This window comes from Palaemon carinicauda, chromosome 12 (genome assembly GCF_036898095.1).
Source record: "Palaemon carinicauda isolate YSFRI2023 chromosome 12, ASM3689809v2, whole genome shotgun sequence".
NCBI classification, from domain to species: Eukaryota; Metazoa; Arthropoda; class Malacostraca; order Decapoda; family Palaemonidae; genus Palaemon; species Palaemon carinicauda.
In genome coordinates this window covers 102,382,753-102,409,060 of record NC_090736.1, presented here as the reverse complement: position 1 = coordinate 102,409,060, position 26,308 = coordinate 102,382,753, and positions in this window count along the sequence as shown.

Here is a 26,308-nt window from a genome sequence, read left to right as displayed (position 1 = left end):
TGTGTTTTCACCTATGCTGTTTATCCCCATCATGGATTTTTTAATGCATAGAACAGTCAGAGATGGAGGAGAAGGATTTAACTGGATTGGTGATAGGAATTTCTCAGACCTAGAGTATGGCGATGGGGCTCGCCTAGTTAGCAGAACACCACACAGTGTATTTGCAATGCTTACTTACCAGAATGCATGAAATATCACACGAGGTTGGGCTGAAGATAAATAGAAGAAAAACAGAGATAATGAGAACGGAGTAGGCAATGGAAGATTAAATATCATTGAAAGGAGAAATGATTTATGAGGTAGAGTCATTTAAGTATTCATGAATTTCGATCTCCAATACAGTCTTTTGACTTAGAGTTTAGTGAAAGATTGAAAAAAGCAAATTAGACAATGACTTAGTTAAGTAACATTTGGAAATCAAATTTCCTGAACTTACATATAAAAATCAGAGTATATATTAGTTTAGTGAGATCAATGTTACTCTAGGGACATGAATCATGCTTTGACAATGAACCAATCTCCAATAGATTGAGTAGATTTGGGAACAAACCCCTCAGAAGGATACTGGGAATAAAAGGGCAGGAGATAATTAGAAATGAGACTATAAGAAAGAAAACTAGAGTGCCATGAGTGGATGATATCATGATGAGGGATAGATGGAGATTGTTTGGCCACACTCTTCGAACTCACCAAAAGAGATTAGTTCACAAAATGTTCAGCTGGGCTCCACAAGGCACTAAAAGAATTAGGACACCCAGGCCTACATGGCTGAGGACTTTGAAGTCCGAAGTATGAGATGATGAATGGAGAAGTATTAAACTATAAGTTAAGATAGAGACAACTGCGAAATCTAACCGAAGACCTTTGCTTAAATAGGCGTAGGAAGAGAGGAAGATGATGATGATGAAAAATTTCAATCATAAATCTAATACATGTATTCATCACAATGAACTTATAATAGCCCTAAGTATATCTTTTTATATTAAAAATGTAAGCCCAGTTTTACACAGATTTATATTCGATAGTAAGAGTGCGCGTTGAACTACTAAAAAATTATCGGATTTTCCTAAGACTGGATGAATTAATTTTGGTTAAGAATTCTATTTTATGAATCTTTTAATATTTATGAATCTTTTAAATAGTGTAATACACTCAGAGAAAAACTTTTTGATTTGCCATGTCATAGTACTCTAACAACATAAAACATCATACTGTCGGTTGATAGGAAAAAATAATAATAATAAAATGAAATGCTATTGCCGGAATTTATAAATTTTAAACCTATATATTCTTATGTGTTTCTCTTCAATTGACAGATTTACAAAGTACTGTACACAATTAAATATTGATCTACCTTCCATGGTAGAAATCCCGTAATTAGTGATGACCGTAAACTGGCATTAAGAAAATACTTTTTCACCAAAAGCTCCATTATGTTCAGATGTGCATAGAATGTTAGTAAATGCTTAACCTGTTAATTATGTAGTGTGTCTCTGCTGGTTATTGTTGATATATGCCATTTAAGCTTTAATATTGTTTGATCCTGAACATTTTACATCATGAGGTAAACCGTTAGAGATTTCTCGAATTATAGTAAGATTTTCGCAATTTATGACTTAATACAGGCAACACATTCATATGTTCTTGGATAAATCTTAGTATCAGGAAAAGTTTTAGTGCTAAATGATTCTTCTACATAAATTGCTGAGAGATATATCATTTTTTCTAGGTTATATTCCCAAGGATTACCGGTCAAAATTATTGCCTGATATTGTGAACTCAAGTCAAAATTTCTCACTTGCTGCCAGGTTTCAGAAAGTACACATTGACCTTTCTTATAATTCAAGGTGTCTACTACAGAACCCAAGTAGGTGAATTTAGGTACTTCTCGTGCACACTGAAACGCCCCCCCCCCCCCTTCCTCCCCCTAGGCTATGGACTAAATAGACTAATACCGTAATTCATATATCGTTAAAATGTCATTTTATTATATTGGTAATATAAAAGGATTCGTAAATAAGCATAGAGAACACTAAAAGGCATTTATAGACCTCATATATGTACTATCACTCATGTCTTTTTATAGTTTTTCTATGCCTGTTTATACCAGAAAAGTTTCTGAACTAGTCAATCTCTCGTCTTGTTTTCCTTCCCCCGTTTCTTTTACAATCTCTAGGACTGATTATGCTATTCTTTTTTTCTATATATTATCTGTTAATCTCAATATATGTTCAATTGATGTCCATTCCTTTTTCTCACACATTGTTAGAATATCCTCTACTCTAGTTTGCTCTTGCATACATTTTTTTTTTTCTGTATCTTAGTATTATTACTATGATTAGTTTTTAACATAGCTCTTTGACTTGTAAGTAGCTTGTGTCCTAAGGCTTTAATAAATCTACTTTTTATAGGCTATTTCCATTTTTATTTAACCAAACCTCTACATCCCTTGCAAATCTGCCAATCTCATTTCCTTTGGAAACACTTACTATCTGTCATAAGTACGTATATTCATTAACATATGATAGAGATTCGTTTATAATCATTAATTATTTTTTTTCCGCATTTTTATGAATATTATCTTAGTTTTACTTATAGTCATTGTCCTCTTTATAGTCAGCCTTTCTTTTTATTTCAAATCTTCTATCCTCTTTTTCAATAGTTACTCCTATGATTTCCAAAACAGAACAATATAGTATAGCGTCTTATGTTATTGATTTATTCCCCAGATAATTTAAATTCCTATATGTTCATAATCTGAATTATAAAAGAAAAAAAAAAAAATGTATAATGAAATAGATTTGGGAGAAAGGAGGTAGCACTCCTTTCTCAGATTGATTTTTTTTATCATTTTCATATGGTTTCACGATTGTTGTACTACATATATAGATTTATTCAAGTGTTCAAACAAAAGATTAATGTTTCTTGATTTTGAAGGACTTTCATTACTGAGTTAGTTTTGACAAAATCAAATGCTTTCTCATTGTATGTAAATGCTATATATAGTGGGTTGCCATACTATCTTGATTTTTCCATTAGTTGGTTAATCATATGAATATGGTCAGTTGTTTAATACCAGCTTCTAAAGCCTGCTTCCTTACTTTATATATCAAAACATAGCTCTCCATCTATTTGGCGTTAAATAAGAGCTTTGCATATATCTTATATATCAAAATTTTTCCAAGTGTTTTGTATATCTCTTTATTTGAATCAGTATAATGATGAATAATTTCTAATATGTAGATATGGAGCAATCTGGAAGACATTTCAAGTGTAGTTTAGCCTTTTTTTTCTCTCTAAAATATCTTTATTTTTATGAAATCCTATATGAGGTCATGCTATCCGTATGCTTCTCCTTTTTTACGTTTCTTTTGATTTATTTTTTTTTTTTTTTCTAATTCACAAACAGTCCCGTTTGGTAATAGATCAGGTGATTCCGGACTCATATTAATAAAAATTATCACTTTATATCAACTGTATATGATTGCACATTCTTTCACTGGAATTTCTATCACCCAATCTTTTCTGGTGAAAATATTCCGATTCTCATTCTTTGAAACCGGTAAAGAGGAGATGAACACCACTTAAAACATAAAAAAAAGGAAACTATTTGAATCAGCAAAAGGGATAAGTGGAAACCTCCTAAAGAGATCACATCTGATAAAGATAAGATTTAAAATTCGGGTATAATCAAAAAGTAAAAAAGATGACAGAGATTTAGCAAACTCATTCTAAACACTCTGAAACTGAAAATCCAAGACCTTCTTATACACAACAAGACAATACTTTGAAACTCTAATGAAAGGAAGAAGCTTCAAAATGCTTAACCCTGAATAGGTACGCTACTCGGACATCCCTTTAAGCGTATACTCGGTCGCGCGCGACCCCAACTACAAAAAAAAAAAAAAAAAAAACAGGAAAAATTTAGTTATGCATCAATCTGTATTGTTTGACTTGCTAAAAATACTTCAAAGAATGCTAAAAACTATTGAAAATATAAATGATACCCATCTACAACATAACTATTTATTTGAAATATATTAAGAATTTAAGTATATAAAAAAAGACTTGACGTAAATATTCACAAAAAGTAGAAATATACATATACACATAAATCCCTTTAGGGAAACCTTCTTAGCTGGCAAAGCAACAGCGTGTAATTACTGGAAATGAGTTGGATCCATAGAAGTCTAGACCTGAAATGAGAAAAAAAGGGTAACTTTTTTTGGCCAAAAAAATTTGTCCAAATTTCATGAATTTTTTTGGGTACCCAAATGAAATAGGAAGAGGCTAATATTTTTTTATAGAATGAACTCATATTATCCTAAAACAGAAATACATAATAAAATATGCACTAAGATGTAATTTACTGTTATATCAGGGGCGAAATCTAAAGGTCATTTTTTGACGGCCTAGTTTCACAATGTAAATTTCTTATGAAAATCATTGTATGTCCTACAAAATATGATATTTAGGCATTAAAATATACCAAAATATCACAAATTCTATACAGAACAAGAATATATAGAGATATGCCAACTTAACTTTTGGGTATGTCAACAAAATGGCCGCAGACCGCAACAACTCTTACAGCCCAATCTACCACTTGAAATGAAGAATGGATATGTAAATTTCAAGGTGTTATTTATTTATCTAATTATTAGTGGATTGGAATAACACTGATATGATGGCTTTCTGGATGTTTGACAATTATTTCTATCATATAGAATTTAAATTCTTTGAAATAAATTTTAGATAAAAAATGGGTGATATCTATTTTGTAAAGATTAAAATTTCCGTATTTATATAAAAAAGAAAGTTTCATGATTTAACTTAGCTATAACTATCAGGTACAGTTCAGATACAAGACAGTTTGAAGCTATAGACAAACAGGCCCCCTGCTCCTCAAACAAGTGGTGTTTGTCATGTGGTCAGTTTTAGGTGGGCAGCTATGACAGCGAGTCCTTTCAGGAAGCTTGATGTGACCAACACAAAAATTATACCATACTTACAGCAAGAGAAAAGAGAATTAGTAACTATTAAAAGTAAAAGGATATCAAATAGCAAATCAGTAGCCAATCAAAGTAAAATGAAATCAAAATAAGAAACTGCTGACCAATAAAAAGTAAAATAATATAAAATTATTATATATACATAAACTATAATAATAATAATAATAATAATAATAATAATAATAATAATAATAATAATAATAATAATAATAATAATAATAATAATAAAACACTATATAAATCAATTTCAAGTACCTAATACACATAAGAAAAATATTGACAAATACAAAGGAGAAATTATCAGAGAAATAAATTTCAAACACATGCGGTTGTAAGCTCCATATTATCATCAACATCTCTTTTTAACTCCATTAGGAGTGTGTTGATGACATCCATGCCGAGGGAATACTGCCTGCTCGCCATTATTGAAGATAAATTCAAAATAAATAGAAAAAGAAATTCAGAAATTAGCATTTGAGGGAAAATGGACCTCATGGCAATATATGGCATCTGAGCCAAAACCAATGTCATGCAAGTGGTAGACACACCATCCACCCACACTTTCCAACTACAAAGAACCAAACAAGTATCAACACTGTTCGACAATTTATAATAATGTAATAACTTTGCTGTTTGATCACTTACCCCTATAAAGGTATTTCAGGGTCGAGGTCGACCCCGGGGGGCGGGGGGGGGGGGTGGTGTGGAGGGATGTTAGACGAAAATCAGACCTAAAGCAGACAATAGCCTGAAGACTAGTCACCCCTTGGGGGTCGATCACTTCCATATTCGAGACAGCTGATGATTTATGGGGGAAAAAACAGGTTTTGAGCATGCTGTAGGGGTTGCGTACGACCCAGCATATCTGTCCAGGGTGGATGAATATATATATATATATATATATATATATATATATATATATATATATATATATATATATATATATATATATATATATATATATATATATATATATATCTCCTATGCATTAGTTACTAGAAAATCCTTTTTGTGTTTGTTGAATGCTATCACTTATTCAAGAAAAGGTAACGTGCTATAAATTTAGAAATAGAAAGATACTGTTGAATTTTTTTTTTTTCAACTTTATCTAGAAATTTTAATGTTATGCCACAACAAGGATTAAATCGGTCATTTTTAATTCATGCCATTATCGATATATATATATATATATATATATATATATATATATATATATATATATATATATATATATATATATATATATATATATATATATATATTTCTCTTACAAATGAAGCTCTCCCGGGATAACGCTTCAATTTATTATTTACATACACGTTATACCGTAATGTTTCCATTAATGGACAAGTCTCTGTAAAATGTTAGGTACTAAAATGGATCCATTGTCGGTTCTATAAAACTATACATGTGTATTTGCCCATATGAGTTATAAAAGGATATATATATATATATATATATATATATATATATATATATATATATATATATATATATATATATATATATATATATATATATATATATATATATATATATATATATATATATATATATATATATATATATATATATATATATATATATATATATATATATATATATATATATATATATATATATATATATATATATATATATATATATATATATATATATATATATATATATATATATATATATATATATATATATATATATATATATATATATATATATATATAATATATATATATATATATATATATATATATATATATATATATATATATATATATATATATATATATATATATATATATATATATATATATATATATATATATATATATATATATATATATATATATATATATATATATATATATATATATATATATATATATATATATATATATATATATATATATATATATATATATATATATATATATATATATATATATATATATATATATATATATATATATATATATATATATATATATATATATATATATATATATATATATATATATATATATATATATATATATATATATATATATATATATATATATATATATAGTATATATATAACCACGTCACTTAAGAATTTATTTAAATCTGTTGTGGATTTCATTCAGCGCATGAGTTTATAAAAATAGAAATTATTAATGACGTAATATCTGTTCTTAGAATGTTAACATCCCAAACAAGTAAGTAACGAAATGAATCAAGATCTCTCTCTCTCTCTCTCTCTCTCTCTCTCTCTCTCTCTCTCTCTCTCTCTCTCTCTCTCTCTCTCTATATATATATATATATATATATATATATATATATATATATATATATATATATATATATATATATATATATATTTTCAGTTCTCAATCAGAGAATGGTCATATATTTAGTTGTCAAAGACTTCACGTTTTCATATTTAATACTCTACTCTCAATATGATAGTTTGAGTTAATTTCCCCAAAGGGCCCATTCTACACTGCAGTAATGCTCAATCATCTGCTTGGCTATTGTAATGCCTGAATCTGTTTATTATGAGGTAATGTATCCACCTAATAGGCTACTTTTTCTCACTCAACTCTTATGTAATGTGTAAAATGTTCCATATGCTGAAATTAATAAGGTTTTAAAATAAACATAATTCACCAACGATAGAATGATTAAGTCAGCTACATCTGTCAGTGTATAGAAGAAAAACATCATAATTATGGTGAAATAATTTCTCACTCTCTTTACCAAAGGAAAGAGGTTAAAATTTGGGGCAAAGGTTTTTTAATATTGTTACAATGCCTAGGCATTGAAAAGGTGGTTTCAATTATGAATGACCTATATCGTTATGGGTAAAATAACTACCAATATATTTCATAGGCAATTTGAATCAATAATAAAATCTCATTATATGGGAATGTGTACACAATCAAAATTTATTTATTTTACATATCACAATTAGAATCCGTTTGGTACTAAAACATGTGGGAATACCAAAATATAATTAGTGCATTTCTCTTTAAACAATTCAAGGTCTATATTATAAACTTTTAATGAAGATTTGTCTGTCCGAAAACAGATATACAGTATAGTATATAAATATCTACTGACAGATATACAGTATAGTATAGAATCAATAATAGTAAAAAAAATAATCCTGCAAATGAAAGCAAAGGCGATTTAAAATGCGCCGGGCTTTCTTTTTCCATATATTGTTTGGTCTTTTGCATTCTTAAAAAAATCCTGAAGGTTAACATTGTCTTTTTTTATTTTTTTTTATTTTAGCAAACACACACTGTATGTTTTATATTTTACTTATTAGGTATCTGAACAAAATATAAACGAACCATTTGAGCAAGAAAATAACCCGAACATCACTTGGGAGTCACTGTGATGTTTATTGCTAAAGCAGAATTAAAGCTAGCTTGATAAAGCCAGGAAAAATACTACTCAAGATTCACTTTATTTAGGTATTCCATTCTAATTTTTCCCAGTCTTAATTTATCAAGATCAGAAATTCAATGGGAATTATAAACAAATATCAACTGGCTGAAAAGAAATTGTTCCTTTTATCCACCCTTGAAGATATCTTAGCTCCAAAGTAGTTTGACCCTTGTTAAAAAAAAAAATACTGATAAATATGATAATAATCTTCATCAATGAATTCTCATTTATATATCTGTTATTTTAGAACTGTTTCATATTAACAGTGTTATATTAAATTATCATTATTTTAAAACGATATATTTTTTTTTTCTTTTTTAGTGGGAGATCAGCAGATTCAATAACTATGATAAGATAGGGTTCTCATCCATAACATCCTGTTCATGGTGGTAGCTGCTAGTGTACGACCAACACTTCTCACTCTTCAAGTGGCTGTGAATCACATGTAAAGCTTTATTCTTCATCAATAGAAAAATAAAGTTTTTCTTTATATTTTTTACTATTTAATTTGTACATATGTTACTGGGGGGGGGGGGGATTTGCTTTTCAGCTGCCATGATTTAGCTTTCGCCAAAACTAATGCATAAAACCAACCTACAGTGATTAAAGTTCACGAGCAAACACTCCTGAGTAATTAATAACGTCATATAGGATTTTGTTTGCATTAAAAACATCACTTCATATTAAGCTCCTCTTTTCCAAAAGAAAACTTAATTTGAAATTGCTTTATCTGTTTCTATTAATATTATTATATTAAACTTCGAAATCTCTTCGTTTTATTTTTTCTTAGTTATATAACAACTACACTCTGCTATAATTAATATTATGAATACAATTATTACCTCCGCATTTGAAGTAAACCTAAAAAGGATAAGTACCTTAAAAACAAATGCCCTCAATATAGTTTTGTTTGAATATTTCATGTATCTCTGATAAATTTCTCTGTTCAGTTACAAAGGGACTCACAAAAAAGGGTTCAAATATAATTGGAAGCCATATAGAATATTATTCTTTTTTTTTCAGAATTAGAAGATATACTCAACAATAATGTTAGTTTCTTGGATGATGATATTAATTCACCTAAGAACATTATTATTATTATTATTATTATTATTATTATTATTATTATTATTATTATTATTATTATTATTATTATTATTATTATTATTATTATTATTATTATTATTATTATTATTACTATTATTGTAAATATCCAAGTTCAGTTTTATTATATTTTTTTTTTCGTGTGGTTTAGCATAAACATTCATTATAATGATATAATATGTTCGCCAGTTGAATAGCAGTTTCTGATCAACTAGTGTTTTTTTTTTTTTAATTTGGTCAATCAATCTTTCATCATGAAATCCTATTTTCTTATATATTCACCAGCTGCCCATTATTCTTTTAATTTCCTAAAGATATGAAGGAGAGAGTGAGCTCCAAGGATCAAATAAATTTTTTCAAAAACCAAAATGAATCATCCGAATAGTATTCGTACAGAATGAATCTGTCATATGCTTTATTTATACTGTGAAATAATGTAAATATACTCTTCGAATAGGGTCCTCCCTTTAGATAACAGTTTTAACAGTAATTATATTTCATTCAAATGAAGCCTTGTGGAATATAAATATGCAGAATATTATAGTTTTGTATAGTAAGGGAAATGAAGGAAATTAGTTCCATGTCGTGCCTATCACCCGACGCCACTACCACCTGAGCAGCTACCTAATCATCTGAACTCTCCCTCGTCAGTTTGTTTCTCTGACCAGCCAACATTTCTGTGGCTATGGCAGCCTAATGAGCATAAACCCTCTAACCAACTGGCGTAACGACTTGGATGTCAGGCGGCTATGCCACTTGATCAGTCACCTACCACCCAACAATGCCTCCTCTATGCTGACCCTCGTTCAATCAAGCAGCCACGGTAGCCCTCCAGCCTTTTGCCCCACCTATCCTCCGAGCAGCTTTGCAGGGTCAGGTCCTGTGGCAGGAGGTAGAATCCTCCGAGGAGGAATTTTAGAATTTACTACACCTCCCCCCGCCCATACACTTAGTCACATCTTCCTGTTGGCAAGATGTTTGGAATCTTCAAAGGATTTCGAACAAAACCTAGAAATAAGAACCCGCATGATAAATAATCAATTAATTAACATTAGAATAAGTATGCTATTAAAAAAAATATATTTTCAATCAGTATATTATAATGTTTTAACTGAAATGCATGCCAATATTCCATAGCCCTATATATCCACATTTGATATCAAAATTAATAAATTTGCAACCACTCTCTCTTCAAGCATGTTGCACTTTGATACCAATATTTGTATTTCTAATTGATAGATTAACTGGGCTCCCATGCTCTATCATATTAATTTCTGGAACAACATCTAAATATTAAAATTCCAAAGGAGAATAATTCGGCTAGTTGTCTCATAAAAATTGGTAATTTCCTAACATGGTAGGATTACTAGATCTTCGAGAAAAGCACCTGTTGTCGATATCCGCCTTCAGGACGTACCATTAAAGCTACTTGATGAAACATGTGTTAATAAGTGGCTCGCATTTTCCAGATCACTGGTTAAAGCTTTAATTAAATCTCTACACTTTTCGAAAGCCAAATCACTTGGCACAGTCATCCCTTTTTTATTTCTACCATTCCTTGAATTATTCAAGACCACCCCCTGATACTCAAACTAAATCCCCACTCTCTTTGAGTGCCAAATCCTTGGACACGGGTCATCCCCAGTAAAATATTACCTGACCCTAATATATACCAGACTAAAAAGAACCCATATAGTTTTCCCAAGTAAAGCATGAAAAAATATGTCTTTCTAGCTTTCTTCCTTGTGAACGAATTACCATTTCTATAACAGCTGCATTTCCGCTGGTTGAATTTTTTAACACATATTTTTTGAATCTTGACACCACCCTCTCTGGGCCTTTCTGATTAATTGTGTCCACCGTGGCCAATGTATGCATTATGATTGGACCTCATAACCATTTTCCAATAAAAACTAAAGCAGAAAATAACGCCTGGGAAGATGGCCACCACTAGGTTTAGGGTCAGGTTCAATTCAAGGACTTGCCTTTGCACCGGCGCCTCCTGTGTCGATTAGTTTTGTGTTCCTTATTTTCGCGAGTTTTTGTCTTTTTACCTAAATTTTTTATAGTACACTTGTCTTATTTTCAATATTTTATTCACAAAAGAGGAATTTTCCAACTGTTTGTCCACAATCTTTTTCGTATGGTTGTTAGAGCTCTATTCCTTTTCTTCCTATATCACTACACTGTGAACAATATAATATGAAGTGGTTAACATTCTCTTCTACATCACGAAATAAGCTGTTTATATTTTCAACTTGGTATCTTTTTTTTTTTATATTCAAGCCCAATGTGCTTGAAATTTCTTCGAATAATAAGATTGACGAAAATGTGTTGTCATATACTCCCTCATCCTTGATATAACTTTTCCAGTTTTTATACAGAATTAGACTCTCCTTGCGCTCCATTTCACTCTTCCATTTGCTAGTGTCTCATTCTCTTGTTATCTTCGCTTTGTCGTCTTCTGTACATCTCTTCACTTCTCTCATCGCCATCCCACATTCTTTAGCATACTTCTTCACATGCGGCCACCACTTCCTCTATTTTTCTTCCATATCATTGACTATTGCTGTCAGTATGTCTTTCTCTCTGTGGAGGATTGATTTTTGTTTTATTTTCATTTAATTTTTGTTTGCCAAATTCAAAGAGAGAGAGAGAGAGAGAGAGAGAGAGAGAGAGAGAGAGAGAGAGAGAGAGAGAGAGAGAGAGAGAGTGTGTGTGTGTGTGTATCAGTGAGCGAGAGGTAGTTAGTGTATTGATTGTTTGTTGTGAGAAAGACTGTTGGTATAGATGAGATTGTTTGTTTATGTTTTAGTTAGGTTACTAGAGTGGTGATTGCCTTGTGTGAATGGCTTTTTTATTTGACTGCAGCTAAAGGCAGTTGTGTATGTGAATGCTGGATTATCATTATTATTTTTCCAACCAGCGTGGAAGGGTTTTATTGTTTTGACAACCATAATTCCTCCTTTGGAGAACTCATTTGTGAATGTTGATCTTTAGTTGCTGACCTGGCCTGTAATCAATTGTGTTTAGACTGCTCTTTTGGATTGCTCAACCGTTGATGACCAGGCCTGTGTATCATAATTACGTATGATGATTATGATTATGATGATGTTAATGTTGAAGATATAGACATCTATGACACCTAAGAGTTAAGGCCGTTGTGGCAAATTAACAGACACTTCTATTTCTCATATAGTGGTGTTTTGTTCCAATAAAGACAGTTTGGCTCAGTGAATGATTACTTAAGTGTTTTTTTTTGTGTGACTTATCCTCTGAAAGTGTTAGTGAACACACGAAATATATATATATATATATATATATATATATATATATATATATATATATATATATATATATATATATATATATATATATATAGATAGATAGATAGATAGATAGATAGATAGATAGATAGATAAATATATGTATATACATTTACATAATATATATATATATATATATATATATATATATATATATATATATATATATATATATATATATATATGGCACAATAGGGAAAGGAGTGTCAGTGCGCAACGAGGTATGTCAGATAGTCGTGTCAATGATGAAAAGTGTTATAGTTGGGAAAAGGAAGGTCATAATAAGAATGAATGTAGATGGGCTCTAGATGCTTGTTTTGGATATGGTGAGGTAGGGCGTAAAATTAGCGAGTGCAATAAAGAGAAAGGGTAAAATGTTTTGGGTGTGGTATGACTGGGCACATAGCGAGTGGATGTCGTAGTAATCGTATGAATGTGACTTGTGGTAATTGTGGTAAGGATGGTCATTATGCTAGAATGTGCAAGGAGCCACAGGGTAAGTGTACTGAATATGGTGTAGATGGACATATAGCTAAGGTTTGTAGGAAGAAGAGATTAAGTCAGGCAGGATATTCGGGAAACTAGTTAGTAGAAGGGTTCAGCTGGGTGAATTTTCTTGTGTGTAAGGAGGGAATAAGGTCAATGTTTGTTGCGAAAATGGGATGAACAATTTGTTGGAAATGAGTAACTATGAACCGAGTATGCCTGAGAATTTAGGGTTGGAAAATAAACAAACAATTAGTGTTTGTTGAATATATGAAAAAATGGCGTTTGAAAGTTTTAAGAGAGGAGAAAGTGAAGGGAAATTTATAGGTATAGGCAGAAATCCGAATATGCATGACAAGGGTGTAAATGTACAGGTGACTGTGGAAGATGAATGTGTTAATACAGAAGAATCATGGCTGAGTGTGAGTGATGCCAATAGTTTGTGTGTTTTTTTTTCCTAGATGATGCAAAAAAAAGTATGGCAGATGCGAGAATGAGAGATAAGAGAATGATAAGTAGTATGAATGAATCTTTTATTAAAGTAAAAAATGGTTTATATGAAATGAATGAATTGTTGATGGAAATAAGTGAGATTTTAGGGCCAGATGATAATGAAGTAGATGGGATAATGCTTGGTATATTAGATGAGGGGAGTATAGAGGGGATGCGGAATAGGACAATGAATGATAGCGATATGGAAGAAGTGAATGAGAGAGTATATGAAGGCCCAGTGACTCGAAGCAGAGGGCCGGTTCCCGACTGCTACTGGGTTATGAAAAAAATTATGTAATTGTTGTTTAAGACGGATTTTGCATAGAAAGGGGGGAGGAATGTGGAGAGAGAGAGAGAGAGAGAGAGAGAGAGAGAGAGAGAGAGAGAGAGAGAGAGAGAGAGAGAGAGAGAGAGAGTGTGTGTGTATGTCAGCGAGCGAGCGGTAGTTAGTGTATAGATTGTATGTTGTGAGAAAAACTGTTGGTATAAATGAGATTGTTTCTTTATGTTTTAGTTAGGTTACGGCAGTGGTGAGTCTCTTGGGTGAATGGCTTTTTGATTTGACTGCAGCTAGAGGCAAACATGTGTGTGTGAATGCTGGATTATCATTGTTATTTTTTCGACCAGCATAGAAGTGTTTGATTATTTAGACAACTGTAATTCCTCCTTTGGAGAACTCATTTGTGAATGATGATTTTTAGTTGCTGATCTGGCTTGTAATCGATTGTGTTTAGACTACTCTTTTGGATTGCTCAACCGTTGATGACCTGGCCTGTGTATCATAATTACGTATGATGATGATGATTTTGATGATGATGATGATGATGATTATCTTGACACCTATGACCCCGTAGGGTTAAGAACGTTGTGGCAAATTAACAGACACTTTTGTTTCTCATATAGTGGTGTTATGCCAATAAAGACAGTTTGGCTCGGTGAATGATTACTTCAATGTTTTTTTTTTTTTTTTGTGTGTGACTTATTTGCGAAAGTGTTAGTGAACACAAGCAATATATATATATATATATATATATATATATATATATATATATATATATATATATATATATATATATATATATATGTGTGTGTGTGTGTGTGTGTGTGTGTGTGTGTGTGTGTGTGTGTGTGTGTGCTTTTGTATTTTGAAGTTAGGGTTATGGTTAAATTAAGTTTAAGTTTTGTTAGTGTTTAGTTTTAAGCTTTATTGATTTTGGGGGTTGATATAATTGTGGAAATTTTTTTTATAATTATTTTAGTTTTAAGGAATATAGTAATAAGGTTAGGTTTGTTTGCATTTCCCTTCTGTAGAAGAGTCCAGTTGATAACGTAAGAGAAAGTTTGTGATGAGGATACATTTGACAGTTTTAGTGATTCAAGGTCATGGGGATTGCTGTTGCAACATCCCGCCACATCTCCTTTATAAATGCTATTAAGGTACCGCAGCTTTCCATCTAACACCCTTGTTTCCATATCAGATGCCTTTACATCCCCTCTCAAGGTTACAATTGCTGTATTCTTTAAACCCCCTAATATCCTTCTATACACTCTATTCTCAATTCATTGCAGCTTTTCTATTTCAGTTTCCATTAAGCTCATTATATTATTTTATATAATATAAAAGATAGTGCTAATCGGTTCCAGTATATTTTCTCTATCATTATTTTATTGCCACTTATTTTCTATAATTGAATATATAAGATTTGCTAGCCTATGTGCCTTAACAATCATTTCCCTTTTCTGTGTTTTGAACATACTTCTACTGTCATCTACCTTGATACCTAGGTATTTATTACTGCTTACTATTCGTATTCACTCTATGTTATCTGATTTCTCTTTCATATCATATATAAGTACGCTACTCTTATCTTTATTTATGTCTAAACCACACTGTTTTCCTATATCTATCTCTTTCCTTATGTTCAATTCAGCATTCTCTATACTCTCAATAATCAGTAGGACATCATCAGCAAAAAAATAATACTACTAACTTTATAATATCATTTCTAATACCATTACCTTCTTTTTCTACGTGTTTTATTATCAGATAAGTAATTTAATTTGAACAATATTTACGGGCCAATAAAGCCTTGTATTATTCTACTACTTTCACTCCTTTTTTTTTTACTTTTTCCCTTATGTTTAATGTAGTATAGTCTCCCACATACACTGTAGCTATAGGGTTTATTATACTAGTATGTACTTTATATTGCTTTAATGTTTCTATCAGTGCTTCCCTTTTTATGGAGTCAAAGGCTTTTTTTGAAACCTATGAGTTTTTTCATATTTTTGAAAGTTTCTTCGACCATGTACTGTAAAATAAATATGTTATCCTAAATCCTTCCTCCCTCTGTAAATCCTGCTTGACTATCCTCTATGGCATTTTTACTATTTAGACGTCCTTTTATTTCAACCTTGATAAAAGCCATGTATATTTTAAATAATGCAGTTATGAGTGCTATTGGTCTTAATTCCTTTGTTGTTGGTTTGTTTTTCTTTTTTACCATTTTCGTTCAGGATTTTTTCCAGCTTGGTTTTTCTTCCCTAGCTTATTCCTCTCTGTAGCAGTTCACTTGTGTTCTCTTACATATATCACTTATCATCATAGCTTTATAATAGTTTGGCTTTGGTCCATCTGGCCCAGCTGCTTTACCTTTCTTTATGCGTTTTAGGCATCTTTATAATTTAGCTTTATTTATTTCAGTGTCAGGCAGGAGTTTAATTACTCCTTCGAGATTTAATATAGCATCATAATGCTCCCTTAGATATTTGGGTATACTATATTCGTTGACTTTTATAATGTCGTCTTCTCTTCTCAAATTATCCTGATATCAACTCTCTTCCTTATTCCAGATCTCGTGTGTATTGTAGACTGTTTTCGAAATTTTACTAATTTTTCTGCAGCCTCTTCATCTGATAGTTCATTTCCTCTATCTCCATATAATTGTATTGCCTCGCATGCTATTCCGTTGCTACTTCTCAATCTGTTCATATTTCCCCATAGTTCATTATCTTTATCATCTCTTGTCACCCTGGTCTTCTTTACTCGTATAAAGTTATACTATCTCTCACCAGTAATTGTACTTGCCTTCTTGTGATTGTATTTTTCTTCTAATTCTGTTTTTCACCAAATATATTTTTCCTTTTTCTTTTTTCAACTAAGTTCCTTTCTTTCCTTAATCTTTCTTATTTCCTCGGTTACCCACGGTTGTTCTTTGGTCTTCCCATCCTATACCTTTTAGCCAAATATTCTGGTTTCATTTCTGCCATTATTATGTTTAGCTCTTCAATGTTTTTTACACCCTTACTAACGAGTTTTCTCTCTATGGATTTCACATATTCGCCCATATCTTTTGTGTCATCGCTGTAATATGTAATTTTTTCCCCCTTTCACTTATTTTAGTTATTTTCTTTATTTGTTTTTATTTCCAACTCTACTGTTATTAAGTCATGATCGGATATGTCTAATACTGTTTTATTTTAATCTATTTCCATACATTTAAAATGTTTATATAGTATATTACTTGCAGGAATAAAATTAATGGCACTATACTGGTCTTGCCTATCCCACGTGTTTAGTCCTTAACAGCCTTCATCTTCATTTAATAGTGTTAGGTTTTGGTTACTCATCAAATCGAGCACCATCTCCCCAATTTTGTCAACTTGTTGATGTCTCAGAAATCCCACTTGGCCAGTAAAATATACTAAAAAATGAGATGTTTCTCTTGCCTTCTGTATCAATCTTTAACATTGCCTTTTAATTCCTAATCTCTTTTTTATCCTCTGTATTTCCTGCTGCGAAATATACTATTATTATCAGAAATGTTAAGCTGTGCATTTTGCCCCTTGTCATTATTATATTGCTGTATTTTGTTTCCATTTCCTCTGCTTCAGTGATATTGTTATTTTTGAAATCAACATTAACCTTACACCATTTTTTCTTTAAAATCGTTTCTTTTTTCTATCTTTAACAAGCCTTTACTTGGTAGTATTTTATCTCTCTTTTAGTGAATTTCTGTCAAAGAAAATATATTGATTTTAGTTGTGTTCATCTAATTTTCTACATCTACAAATTTCTGTTTGGTTGGTGCTTGAATATTTAACAGGCATATTTCTATACAGTGGCTAGCCTTTTTGTATAAATTTATGCATTTTCTACTTCGTTCTACTTGCAATTGCTTCTTGACGAAAATTTTTGTTTCTTACTAGTTTTCCTCTTTTTATATACCACCCTTAGTCTCTATTTTCTTTTTTCTCTCTCAATTCCTCTTGTAACTTCCTTTCTTGCTCCCTTTCCTTAAAAGTGAGGTCAGATGCTACGAAAACATGTCTCAAATCCTCTTTTGTTGATTTCTTCAGGTGTTTTCCCCTTGTAGTTATTTCCCATTTTCCCTAGTACTTTTATGCTTAACTAGCAGGGGACTTGGTTCTTTACTCTTTGATCATGTCCCTCTCTCTCTTCCTTTGGCTTGCCTAACCTACCCACTTATTCAATTTTTACATCTTTCAGTACTAACTCAATAGTAATCAAACATCCACAAATATCATAACCACCTTTCAGTTTCTCATTACTATCTTAATTTTTACTCCCTTTCCCTTATTTCTATCATCTCAACCCTAACTTCCTCCCTTAGTTTTTCTCTTGTCAACTGATTCCATTCCTATCCCATTATTATCTACTAAGACTCCGATCTCTTTTTTTTTTTTAGATTCATCTACAGTGTCCTGCAGCCCTATGAAATTATCCCTGAGCTCATCATATTATTTCCTAAGTTTTTTGTTTTCGTCCTTCAAGGTTTAAAAACTCCCCCTACATCTAATACAAAAGCACCGTGCATATTACGATTCGATGATTCTTTTATATTCACTTCTATCTAGATGACTACAGTCTATATATATGGAACCATACATCACATAAATCACATTTAATCGCTTCATTGCTCGACCTTGCCAATTTTTCGCTCCATCCGCAATAATTTGGACCAGCCGTGCTTTCTTCTTTTTCCGATTCGCTTGAATATTCTTTCTCTACTTTTTTCCCTCTTTACTTTCTTTTTTTTTCACACTACACCCACTGCAATTTTCACTGATTCTCTCTTTGACCACCTTTTTAGTATCTTGTGGGCTTCAGTATGTAATGCTAGAGTTTTCTTTTTTTTAATATTAGAAAACACAATCACGCATTACCACTACTTTGTTCCTCGTGCAGTATTATAAAACTCCTCTTCCCGAAGTTGGTTATTGCCTGTGACTAAGGAGACAGAAACAGTTCAGCACTCATGAAGAGGAAACCAAAAATATTTTTTCTTTGTGAACGTCATTGTGTTTAAAATGGCTGAGTTGATAATTCGTTCGTCATCACTGCAAAACTTTATTTTGACTGTGTATCTATGATATATTTATCAAGAGGGAGTTAAGGTTGGTGTAAATATTTCTACCCTTACCAAAGAAGTGACCCCCATGCACCAAGAGTTTCTCTATATATGGCATATACTAAATAAAAATGCAACATAAAGTATATATATATATATATATATATATATATATATATATATATATATATATATATATATATATTATATATATATATATATATATATATATATATATATATAGAAATCACCCCCCCAAAAAAAAAAAAACATATCTTCCATAAAAAAATAAAAAAATGAAATATTGCATATAGAACTGTATACAAAATAATATGAATAATTCCACTCATTTCTTCTTAAGACCTCTGCAACCAAGACACAAAATACCCAAAGTGAAAAAAAAAAAAAAACATCTTCCACAAAAAATAAAAAAAATGAAATATTGCATATAGAAATGTATACAAAATAATATGAATAATTCCACTCATTTCTTCTTAAGACCTCTGCAACCTAGACACAAAATACCCAAAGTGAAAAAAAAAAAAAAAAACAGCATCAGGTCTATATAACCTCATCAATAACCTCCCTCTGGTTGCGGGCAATACGGGCTTCTTTGCCGGGACACGGGTAGGAATAGATATTCCTTCATCCATTGATTTTACTAATCCGGGTTGACAGCATTATTTCGTAACACATCTCACTACCACCATTTCACCAATTATTTGAATCACTACAAGACTTGCACTTACAACCGGTGGTCACTAGCCGTTTTCCTAAGAAAATCATTCATCTTCCTGCCCTTCTCTTATAACATTAAGTATAAGGTATTCACATATGCATATTACCTAACACTTGCTATCCTCAAGGCTGAACTTTAATCCCACAGCCACTTGCCATTCGGGAACCGCCCCATCCCCAGCAACCAGTAATCATATAAATACATGAATAATACAGCATCCGCCTGATGGATCTCACTTGACCTATTTAACCTCTGATTGTTTTTAGGTTCACTCAACAATATTATACGTATTTCCACACTCAGCAAAATTACCACAACATTTTACGTATAAATTTAGCATCAACATAAGACATTGTTATCATCACTTTTATTTAAAACATGTCGAAAAAATAAATGACGTCTGTTCAAACAACAACAATAGCAAGGGAAAAAAATTTCTACTCATCAACTCGGGGTAAAGAGGAACACCTTTGAAAACTACCTTTTTAGGTACCGCATGTATGTGTGCCTGATGATGTTCAGACACTGCGCCATTAATAATGCTTTGCATCACAACTCTGTTAGACTTAGCCAACTTTACTTGTTATGGACCCAATTACGCTGGCTCTAGTTTGTGTTTCCTAGGTTGTAATCGTTTTCAATACACACGATCGCCCACAAATATTTTACCGGTGCAGTTTTGAACCCACCATCATACTTTGAGCTGTGATTTTCATTAGCTCTTTTCAAAAAACTTTCAGTGGTGTTCATTACTCTCCTCAATAAATTCATTAATTAAACATGGTATTGCTCAGTTGAATAACTTGGCAATTGTTGCGAATTGATGAGAACTGTATATGGTAACACAGGATCCTGTCTATACACTAAAAAGCAAGATGTGTCCTTGAGCGAAGTATTATATGCAATGTTCAAAGCTAGCTCAGCTGTAGGAAGCAAGTCGTGCCAATGAAGTGGGTCATCCGCCACTAAGTAACGCAAATTCTCACTACTTCCCTATTATGCGACTCTACTAAGCCATTTGCTGAAGGCCTATATGCAGTCACTGAAAAGTGTTAAATTTTCATGAAGTCCATAAAAGATTTCACCACCTTATTTACAAATTCAAGACCATATCACTTATCAAAATTTTCTGGAACATACACATATATACTTGTATCGTGTTAACCCAGTAGAAAATGGTCCTACTACATCCATATGCACTGTATAAAATTTAATGGGAACAATCTGCCACTTTCTGGCTTCCGGTACAGTGTTTTATGTTCCTTGAAACAAGGACAAGCATGACAACCTTTTATATAATTCTCTAATAACTTTTTCATTCCTAACCAAAAGAAGGATTCACGTGCTCTCCTTAATGTTCTATCAGTCCCTAAACGCCCTGCATACGGACTTGCATGTACAGTGTTCATGGCTCGTTTAATTAAAGTGGGAGGAAGAACTACCCGTGCACAAAGTTTCCCTCCCATTTTCTCGTAAGCGCAATATAAGATATAATTTTCAATAAAAAATTACACACGAGGCACATTTTGATATGATGGATAACTCTCCGATTCCGCTTTAATCACTGCTCATACTCCTTCCATTCATTCCTCTTTTTTCTGTCCCTCTCGGACTTCTTTTATGTCCCAACTTCCCAAGTCAATCAATCCTGCATCATCAGGGCAATCATTCTGGACACCCCTGGTCATGTCCTAGGTCATCCACATATATTCATTTCTCTCTCTCTCTCCCGAGTCGGCTCTTACTCTCTCTCTCCCTCCCGAGTCGACTCTCTCTCTCTCTCTTTCTTGAGTCGATTCTCTCTCTCTCTCTCTCTCTCTCTCTCTCTCTCTCTCTCTCTCTCTCTCTCTCTCTCTCTACCGTCTACTGTATATGCATCCCGAGAACTCTCATCCCGTTTTCTATTTTCTCTATTATGATGGGTGTCTTTACTATTTTGGTCACGTTCTTCGTTCCTCTTTTGTGCCCTAGTTGCTACTCCTATTACTGCACTTCTAGAGAGAGCATCAGCTACCTTGTTAGCCTTACCTTCTATGTGGTGAAAACCCTTTATGTTAAACTCGAACAATCTCTCAATCAATCTCGCTTGACGAGAGGTCAAATTACTTTTATAATACAAATCACGTAAGGGGCGATGATCGCTTTGCAACTCTATCACCTGACCTAATAAAAAGAACCGATGCTTCTCAAGAACCCAAAGAATAGCCAAAGTCTCTCGATCGAATGTACTATAATTCTTTTCTGCCCCTTTTAACACACGGGAAGCAAAACAAATGGGTCTCTCTCTGCCTTTAACATCTAGTTGAGATATTACGCCACCAATAGCTGCGCTACTTGCATCTGTTGTCACTAAAAATGGGCGATCAAATCTGGGATATATGAGTAATTCAGTGCTAGTTAAGGCAGCTTACAAATGGTTAAAGGCCCTTTCTTCTTCCTCTCCCCAATTTATTACTTTTTGTTTCTTTAAAGCATCTAAGGGTCTCGCTATGTTTCCAAAACCTCTTATGAATTTACGGTAATACCCAGCAAGCCCAAGGAACCCAGCTACTTCCTTAGGGTTACGTGGCTTGGGGAAATCTCTAATAGTCACTACTTTACTGGGGCAGGGTTGTGCACTTTGACAAATCTATTTCCATACAATTACGTCACAATGCTTCTAAAACTTTACGAATATTTTTATTATAATCTTCAGCCGTTTTCCCTGTGATTATGATATCATTTAAATAAACAAGAACATTATGAACAATTAAGGGTGATAAAACAGCCATCATTAATCTAGAAAAATAACTTTGAGGTTTTTTAACACTGAAAGGAAGAAAATTAAACTGAAATAATTGATCATTAGCTATAAATGTCGTTTTACATTTACTGTCTTCCTAAATGGGCATTTGATAGTATCCAAATTTCAAATCAACAGTTGTAAAATATTTGCTATCCCGTACTTTCACAAGTAATTCTTCGATCAACACACGATCTTACCGAGCCCTCCTTTTTTCTAACAGCTACAATTCGAGAAGCCCAGTGGAATTCCCTCTCCTCGATTATCCCTTGTTCCCTTAATATATTATTTTCCCTTTCTATCTCTCCCTAGAAATGAATGGGTACCTTATAAGGCCTTGACCTGATCGGCTCCGCCTGCCCAGTTTCAATGTTAAAGGGACATCGATCAATCCTCCCGGGTGGCTCATCTCCAATTGCAATTACACTGGAATAACTATTGACAACGTCACTAACTACAGGCTGATATTCTGATGGACATAATTTTCGCACTTGCATAATCCAATTCTGAGTGTGTTCGACTGTGCGGGCTGGAGTTGTGGCTCCCAGCATCCCATTATAAGCAAGTTCACATATCTCTAATTCACACACAGAATCACTTCCTAAAACAACTCTTTTATTAGACAAATTAACTATCGTTATATCAACTTTGTTCTCTTTAATTTCTGTCAAGCCCTCTAATATCATATGGTCCAAATTGTCATGGAGTTTAGCAACTATCTTGGTTCCTTCCGCATGAGGGCAACACGGTATCACAGATATGCTTGTAAGGGTCTGGGGGGTAACACTTCACCTCTCTCAGGTATAGCTGATACCTTACTTGAAAGTCCCTCCGAGCTCAAACACACACTTGCTGCCTCATGACTTTCTATCGGCAAAATGTACCCTCCTACTTTTACTGTTATTGTATATTTTTCCCAAAGATGCAAATTTGATTATTAGATATAATGTCTATTCCAAGTAAAGCCTCTATTCTTGGAATTCCCAAGGTGGGCAAGACAAAAAAATCATGTGTAAACTTCACAGACCCCACCTAGAACTGAACGATTGATGTATGGTTTATGTGTGGTTTATCTCCTCTTGGCGTGTCAAGAACAATGGATGCCGCTGGCTGTAGTGGATTTGAGGAGAATTTTTTTTTTCAATCAATGAAACACTGGCTCATATGTCAATCAGGGCTCGGATGGATTTATCTTGCAGGTCGATCCTAAGTGCTAGCATTGCCAGACGGCCATTACGAGAAATCTGACACGGTTAAATGACCCCGGCTGCCATACCGCTGTTCCTTGGTCCTCTCCCTAGTGCTGCCGGGGTGAGGTTGCGGGGTACCGATGGAGGTCCCAGTGCCTGCTCTGTCACATCTGTCGTCACTGCTTCCTTGGCTACTGCTTATGATATCATGCGGGGGGGGGGGGGCATCGAACTCCTTCGCTTGCCCCTTCCTCTGTTCCCCTTTCCTTGGATGTTTGGCTGGGGGAGGTGTGCATGCGGCCAAACATGCCCGCCCTGGGCGTTTTTTGCTAGGCTCTCTCGAGATAAATGACTGTGGGCCTGACAAATGTAACAGCAGGGTGATCCTTCAGTGGGGCATTCCCCTTGCTGGTGCCCATCTCCCCCATAGTGCCAACATCTGAAGCCTCTGCTAATCTGCTGACTGCATTCACCCTTACCTCTCTTCGGGGGTCGATATCCTCTCATGACTGCCAACTTATTGGAATTGGCCCCATTATTCCCAGTCCTTTTTTCTTCTGGCACACTGTCTAAGATGTTTTGTATAGCACTCATTACGTCTGCTAACGAGCGATTGTCATCGAACATAAATACGGGTTCACTAATCTGCGGATACGTTTATAGGCAATTGCCTTTTTATCACCTTATGGGAGATTGGCACTCCGGGTAGCAAACGAATCGCAATCCCGAAAATGGGAGTTACAAAACTGAGAACAGGATTCACCTTCCCGTATTTTGTGTTTGTAATTTTCTTTTAGGTCTGCCTTTCTCGCATCAGGTAATGTATACTTCTCAATTAAACGTCTTTTTATTTCAGTATAAATTCTTAAACTTTCTTGTGGCCAATACATTACTTCTATTGACGTAGCATCTTTCAGCAATCTAATTATTTGAATAGCTTTTTCTTTTTCTGACCACACATATGTGGCTACTTCAAAGTCTCTAAAAAACACTTCAATTGATTGAAAACCTTCTTTAGGCCGTTGATCATCGAAAGGCCTAACTTTTGCCTTGAGTTCTGGCAACTTTCGAACTACAATTTGCGTATCTTCACTCCCCTATGCATGTGTACGTTCACTTGTGTGTGTTTGAACTTCGTTTATGTAGGTCGGATATGCTGTGGTTGCACTCCGCTCCTGTTCTTGTTCCACCGCTAATCTGTTAATTAACTCTTCCAACTGTTTTGACTTATTTTCCAATTCTCGCGTTCTCATTTCCTATCTATATACTTCTTCAAGAACGCTGTATCCCAGTGCTCCTTCATTCTCATCTTCAGCAGCAGCTGTGTCTGCTATGTTAGTCCTTGTGTATTTTGGCATATTGAACTTATATTCACTGGTTCAAAGAGTAACTTCACTCACAGCATACCCTGACATATATTTTACACCTGACACCAATATGACCCGTGCAGACAGATAATGGGTTTTCGTCATTTCGTATAAAAGATTTGTTTGCAAGTACACATTAAACATTCTACCCTCTCAGGTGAGGGACTTATCAATGTGGGTGCTTATCGGCAACTAACCACTGCCTTCTCATATATATATATATATATATATATATATATATATATATATATATATATATATATGCAGAAGACCTAAAGGGAAAGTGAATATACGAGATATAAGATTAAGTCATGACTAGTTTCGTGATACTTCTTCGGAGGACTGATTTATTGTGAGGTTTCTTTACGTTTTATAGGAAAGTAAACATACGAACATACATATAGATGCTTATAGAACAATGACACTCCCATACCTGCTACCTGGCAGTTATCAGGCGTTTACTGGGCGGAGATCTAACCTCATTAGACACCTGCCAAAAAGGGTCATTTCTGGTGACCGGTAAATTCTTGTTTTGACTTAAAAAACAGTTTATTTATATGAATAACGGTAGCCTTATCTATACAAATACATAAGCAAAACTAATTGTATCTATAAAACACACACACATATATATATATATATATATATATATATATATATATATGAAAATACATATACATATATGTACACAGACAGGCATTCATACACACACCTGCATAATATATGCATAGACATATATATACGTGTACACATACTGGCATACATATACAGACACTTTGAGAACCTTCTCAATGACCAAGAAGATACCCCAGACGATCTCCTGCGAATGACCCCGCAGCATCCCGTCCGTCAATGGATGGCACTACCACCCTCCATCCAGGACTTCAACAGGGCCCTGCAGCGCATGAAGCCCGGCAAAGCCCCAGGGCCAGACAACATCCCGCTGGAGCTCCTCACTCACGGTGGCACCGGGTTGAGGAACCGTTTAATGCTCCTTATACTG